Below are 7216 nucleotides of genomic sequence, written 5' to 3' on the forward strand. Positions count from 1 at the left end.
GGGGCAGCCCAGCCCTCATTCCCTCCATACTCCTTTTTTCTCTGCACATACCTGATTTTTGGCATGTGAACAGAGAGGCTTGGCTTTTGGTATTGGAATATGCCTTTTGAGGTGTTTCCCTGTGGGGCCATGACTCTTCACCCTGGGTTTTTTCACTGTTAAAATCTTGAAAAGATTCTTTAATGTGCAGATAGATTGAATGAATGCTGTCATTATTGCCCTGAATCAGGATTGAGATTTGATTGTGTATTATATTCTTAAATAGATTCAACACAAAATGCTTTGCATTTCAGTGTGTGCAATGGTAGGCAGGGCATCAGCTGCAATGGGTGTGCACTGACTCATTAGACAATGTGTCTGATTTTTACTGACTACCTCTATTGCAATGACAAGTTTAGCTCTTCTGATGGGAAGCAGAAATGTTCAGTAGGTAATATAACAAAATCAGCTGGTTATTTAATGGGGCTGAAAAATGAATGGCCTTTTCAGTTCAGTGAAGGATGAACATTTCTGAATGAAGCTCATCAGATTCATAACCATGCCAAATCCAAGACTAGCTGGCTGGAAATCTTTCTTTGAAAAGCATTGCCCTTATTTTCTAGAAAATTCCCAATGTAAGCCTGAGATGTGGTACCTTGCTTTAGTACAAAAGTGAGGATCAAATGTGTTACTGGAGTGCATTTTAAAAATACATGAATTAAATAGCTAATTTAAAAAGCTCTTGGGATCAGCCAATTTGCATAGAAGAAGCTTCGCTCTCTGGAATCTATTTCAGAGTTACCATCCCAAAGTTTCTTGATACAAGGTTCCTGAAGTTACAGCTTAGAATAGTGAATGCTTAAGAGGGACACTTTTAAAATTTTGTATGTTTTTATTTTCTAAATCTGGTATTTAGTATAGGAGTATTTCAAGTAAGCAAATTTTAACCTTTTGTCCCTAGATTTAATCTTTTTTCTATGTATCTGCCTTGCATTAATTCTGCTGCTTTTTTGTACCACAGTGTTTTTGTGTGAAGTCATTGGAACTTCATTTTTAAAACCCAATGAAAGAAGGCTTCTTTGTACTCTTCTTGGGATTGTTGAATAAGAGTCTGTACCTATTTTGTGAATATTGTTACTTTTGTCCATGACATATATTTGTAGATGAAAAGCAATATGAATAACTATCACTGAAATATCTTTGATTCCAAGAATATCTGAAACTACCAAGGTAGAAACACCAGAGTTATTTTTGTAGAACTTATCAATAATTGCCTTAACTAGGAAATTAGTGGTTTTTTTCAACACGAATATCTGGATAAACATCTGATGTACCTAGTGTGAAACTTAAGCTTCAGGGAAAATTTTAATTGATATTTGACTTAGAATGGACTAGGTAGTCTGTCAACTCTACTGCCTCAGTCTGACTGCTTTCAAATGGGGCCCACAAAATACTGTTCAGAGCAAATATGTAGTGAAGTTTTTTATGCTGAAATACTCTTAAATCTGCAGAAGGAAAAGAATTTATGGGTTGAATTCACATCTCAAGAAGTTTTAAGTATTTTTAGTGATTGAAATCATGTAGTCATCTACATTTTGATGGGGACAGAACAATATATATGTAGGTATTTGCATTGGACTTGTGCTGCTGAATCCCGCTCTAGAAGTTAAGACCACAGACTACGTGACTGGCTTGACTGCTTTTGGCAATGCCTTTTGCAACAGTTAATCCCACAAAAGTACAGTGCAATGTATGAGCTTATGCATTATATATCAGTAACTTATTGTTTGTTTGTGTAATGCTTATGTATTATGTAGCAGTAACACACTGTTTGTGTGTACCTTGCCAAGTCTCTCCTTTGGCTACAATTTCAAAAAAGAGGTCTGAAGTCAGCAAATATGAACTTTCTGACTTTAGGCATCTGAAAATCTGAAAGTTAGATGGATTTCCTTTTTTAGGAGGGAAATGCAGATGAGTGTCTTAGAGTGGAGCAGAAAGCTTTCACAGTGCCTGATGCTGGTGCACTGGAGAGGGGGTTCTCACTGCTTTCTTACAGGGATAGTGCCTCATCTGCACTATCCCCCAGAATGATCCTTTGGCACTTTGGTGATGGACCTTATGCAGTGTTTAGTTTCTCATTGCAAGCTACTTGCAAGGAGGGGAGGAGGAAGGGCCTGAGTTTCTGGTGCCATCACTGTAATGAGAAATAAATTAGATGCAAGGAGCACTTGTGTTGGGCCTTATGATTTGGTGCTGTCATGCTGTGTTGTGACTAATGCTTTTTCCTGCTTTATTGTTGCTGAAATTAATGGCAAAACTCCATTTATGTTAAGGGCACATGACAAGATCCAGAATAAGTGAAAGAAGCAGATGACTAACAGTAATGGATATAATTGGGAAAAAACAATCCTATCCAAGGGTATAGTCAGGGCTGATTTAGAGTGCTAAGGAAGGATCATTCATATCAGACTCAAAACAAGATAAAGGCAACAGCTATTAAAGGCACATCCCCTGTGCACAGAGGGACAGAGGGAAAGGGTCTCTTCATTCATTTTAATTGGGGGGGGGGGGAGTGACTGCAGATGGTAGTTATGTAAATGATCTTTAATTGGTAAACAGGAATATTTCTCTTTGCTCATATTTATTTTTTGAGATTAAACTTCTGCTTGTGCAAAGTGTCCTCAGGCTGGTACACAGCAATGGGCATCTGTGCTTTTTCAAATCATTAGCACTGGATTAGAAATTTTGGCTGAAATTCTGAGCATTAAGTACTAGCTTGCAGCTCCTGGTTTCAGTTCATCCACATTAGGGTTGGGTGCAATCCCTTCTCTGGCCTGTTATCTACTGTTTTTGAGCCTTTCTTTCACTGAAGCAGCATTTCTTTTCCTGGCAAAGCTCTGCCAGATGTGTTGCCTTCTGGCTTCTCCTGTCCTTGGCAAGGGGGTGCCTGAGAGCAGCAAGAGCTCCCTGTGCTGCTGGCTGGTGTGCTGTGCAGAGGGATTGCCCCATAGGGTAGGGGTGAGCTGTTCAAGAAGTTGATCTGAACTTGGCCTCACTTAATGTGGCCTCAAACACTGCTCTGACAGTATGAAGTGGCTGTAGTCTTTTTTCCTTCTCAAATGTGTGCATGGACAGGTGCTTGGTGTAGCCATGAATCTGGAATGCAAACATGGAGGAGAATGAAGCTGGGATGTGAGCAGGTTCATTCAGCTTTTGTTGTGGCTCATTTGGAATCTAAGTCACATAGTTCAAGCCACTGTCTTCCTTGGTGTGGTGCTATTGTGTTCAAGGAGTTTAGGAAGATGCTGTAAAGTGTGGGACTGTTGGGTAACCTGATGAATGTCTCTAACTAGCAGGGAGAGCCATGTCTCCTGCTTGGTTTAGAGCAATGAATGGCCAAAATCCAAACTGCTCTTCTGTGCAGGGCAGCTCAAATTCTCTGAATCACTGCTTTTAGCTTGGTTGGTCAGATGTGTCAAATGGCTAAATTACAAGTGACTCCTGGAGCCCTGATGTGATCCCCAATATTTATGTCCAGCCAGTTTGTGAGCTGCATGGGCACTGCGCTCTGCAGCCCGAATCAGCAAGAAAGTTAGGTTAAGAGTTGTGTGAGGAAAAGGAAACTGTAGTGTGAACAGAAAAGAGGAAAACTATTTAAACATGTAAGCAGTTTAAAGACTGACATTAGAAAGCTAGAGATGTCAGCAGATAAGGGAAATCTGCAATCCAGTTTATTGCTAGCACAGATCTTGGGTATTTTTTTCTTCAAAACAGTGGGTCCAAACCCTGTCTGTTTGTTGATCCCAAACCAAATTTTAGTGGAGATATGGACCTGTGACCAGTAAATTTATTCTTGATTAAACCTAAAAATGCATGACCTTAGTTTCTTCCTTTAGAGTTCTTAGAAGCCGTTTCTGGACCTTGAGGATTCATGGCTTAGAATTAATGGATTACTTGAACTAATTGCTGACTTGCAAAGGAACTCAGTAGAAATAGGCAGACGTATGTAAATTTAATTTCTGGTTACTGGTTAATTAGAAGAAAATGTCCTATATCTTGGAGAGAAAAAGGACAGGATGTGGCACTTGGCCACCTCTGAAGCCACAGCTCTTGGCCTCTGCTGTAACCTTATTTCCTGCACCTCCAGCTGCTCCTCTCTGCTTGTGCTGCCTGTGGCTCCCTGCCCCACGAACTGTGTGTATACAAGTGTTGTAATATTCTGCTGTTAATCAGATCAGTGAGTGGGGGGCTGAGTTAAAAATAATCTGCTTTGAACCTGGATTATGTCACCAATCTCGTGAGCAGCGGTCACAGGGCTGGCAGGCAGGAGCTGTGGGTGCAGGGGAAGGGGCTGGGACACAGGCAGGGCTGGCAACCTGTCAAACAAGCCTGACATTGAAACTGGGAACTGTCAAATGGCACATTCAGGTGCCGCCCCTTCACACGTGGGCTGCTGCAGTGCTGTGTTTGGGTTCCTGGCACCAGGAGTGTGCTGTGGGTGCTGGGGAGCTGAAGGTGAGGGTGGCTGGCCCTGAAATGCAGGCTGTGTGTGACAGTCTCTAACTGCTCCATTGTGGGCATGAAGAGCACGACACATAGTGCTCCAGCAGACTGAACAGGGAGCTGCCACTGCTAACCTCTGGAAATGGTGGGGCAGGGCTGTGCCTGACACACCTGCCTGTCCTGGGAGCCACACTGGGGTGCACATCGTGCAGATGCCATTTCTGCTGGCAGGGATGCTGAGCAGTGCTCCCAGGCCATACTTGGTAAGATGGCCAAGCTGTTGGAGTGCCCATGGAGGTTGATTCCTTTCTTGGCTGTAGATATTCCTTGCTGTCAGTGCTAGTGGAGGGGTAAAGTCATGGCCTATCTCCAATCTAGCTCTTACTGCTGGGATGAGGCTCAGGAAAGGGTGGACAAGAAAGACCTTGGCTTTTTGACCCCCTAATTAGAACATTCAGGTTGAAGTGGTCATTAGCTCCTGCTTCAAGGACTGTGTTAGGCACTCCCAAAAATGTAATCATCCCCCCCAGGAGTGAAGCAGCCACATCTTCCAGGCTGCACTGCCTGGAGTCATTCTTATCCCAGCACCTGTAACATCTCTCATCAGAGTTTGTCAGGGCTCTCCCTCTTGTTAGTGGTTAAAAGGTCATGGGGAGAATGACAAGGCAGGATAATAAAATGTTTTGTCTTTGTTAATGGCTGAGATTTGGAAGTCAACCTCAACAGGGCTTCAGATTGAGTCAAAGGTGAGAACCAATAAAATGCCAATCCTTTATTTGGAGCATTTAGTCCTGAGATTTGGGAGCACAATCAAAATAGCTTCACAAAGATGCAGCTGAAACTGATGACTTGTACAGCTCTGCAGTGTCACAGGATGAAGCAATTATAAATAATTTCTATAAGAAGCATATTTAAAAGACAGAATAATTAATATTTGGCAAATAATGTGTGGAGGTAGTAGTCTTTACTGTGCAACAGCAGTATGTACATTATTGAAAACTGCTGAGAAAAAACAATCTACAAATGCTGTGTATGGAAATGTCTTAAATTGTGCTTTAATGGAGAAATTAGTAGGTTTTCAGTCTTCCTGGCATTTGACTTTTTGTGAGTTATTTGGCTGCTTTTCTACATTCAGATTTCAAAAGTCTGATGTTAAGATCAAATGCACAAGTTCAGCTCTGTTCAGAGACGTGGAAGAGCAGCAATGGCTGCTGTCCAGAAGCCTTTAGCATGTGCCCAGCCAGGAGGGTCCCAGGGACAGCAGAACAGCACTGGCGCCTGCTCTGCCTCTGCAAGCCTGCCCTCCTGCTCAGCTGAAGAGAAGGCTGCACTCAGGGGTTTATACTCTTTCCAGAACTGGAGGAGATAGATTTCTCTTCAAAATTTATTTTACCATCTGTAGTGTTTCATGCTTTCTTTTACTGATATCTTCCTCTCTTTCTGCAGTAGACCAGTTTTAACACAAGCTGAAGAGGATGTTTGTGGGTAATATCAGTAGGAACAGTGCTGGCTTTGAAAGTCTCTCTATAATGTTTGAGCTACTGGAATAAATTACTGCATCATTATCAGTGGTTTTTTTTTTTTTTTTTTTTTTTTCCTTAAGGGTACTTTCTATATGTGATTACTCAGCCTTGTTTCTGTACCTCGAGAGTTTCTATACTGAAAATAGCCATACTTGAGCTTAGTTTTGCATAGTTGATCTGTGGTAAGGTTTCAAGATGCTGCAGCTGATATTTTGGGGTTTTTTAATGCTTCTGAGGACACTGGCATGATATTGCATCTCAGTCCTATCATTGTTGGTTTCTTGTAGATAAGAAAACCAAACAAATGCTTTAAAAGAGGATGAGGCATTATTGCTAAATAGCTTGGTAGAATCTGGAGACGAAGTAATGAATATTATTTATACCTTTATTTATATTATAAATAATATAAAGATATGGTGTACATAATATAAATATACAGTTCATTTTTATCAGTAATGTAGATTATCACCCATGTTATTTGTAACTCTGCTTGTTTTTCTTGTGCTGCCTTTAACTAGGATTGCTCACCTGGAAAATCATTTGTCCTTACCATACAAACTATTGCCCCTTACCCAGGTTTTGTATTTTAAGGAAGTGATTAATGCTCCCTGTCAAGACTGGTCTGTTGCTGTTGGCTTTTTCTGGAAGCTTATTTCATTCATGCATCTATTTCTGTACATCTTCCCTGGCTTATTTCTCTTCAGAAGCAGATCCTCTAACACAGTTCAGTTGCAGTTGTCACACCTGTGCTCAGAAAAAGGCAGTGTTGGAGGGAGGGTTTTGCTTGGGGTTGTACTGTGAACAGCATGATTCTTTCTTGCTAAATCTACCAAAAGACACAAAACTGAGGGGCTGCTGTGGGACTCCACTGACACACTGTATGCCAGAGCAGTTTGTGGAGTGACATCTTGAGTCTGTTGCCAAGTTGGAGGTGTGATATTGTGAAGATTTTGGTTCATTTTAGGCTTGTGTTTATTGACATTAACTACAGGCTGAGGCTGTTTGCTGACCTCTCTTAGGAGACGTGCTGATGAGTGCAGATACTGACTCTAGCAAGAATCCATCCTTGCAATTGATGTCCTTGTTACCACTGTCAAAAAAGAAATCACGCAGCAGTGTCTGTTAAAGTTGTCCCACTTTAATATTCCCTGTTTCATATTTTTGAAACACTTAAGTATTTGGGGCTATGAACTTTTCCCTTCTGGAGTCCT

The sequence above is a fragment of the Melozone crissalis genome, unplaced genomic scaffold, assembly GCF_028551555.1.
Source record: "Melozone crissalis strain CALT ecotype California unplaced genomic scaffold, PUWL_Pcris_2 ptg000034l_1, whole genome shotgun sequence".
NCBI lineage: Eukaryota > Metazoa > Chordata > Aves > Passeriformes > Passerellidae > Melozone > Melozone crissalis.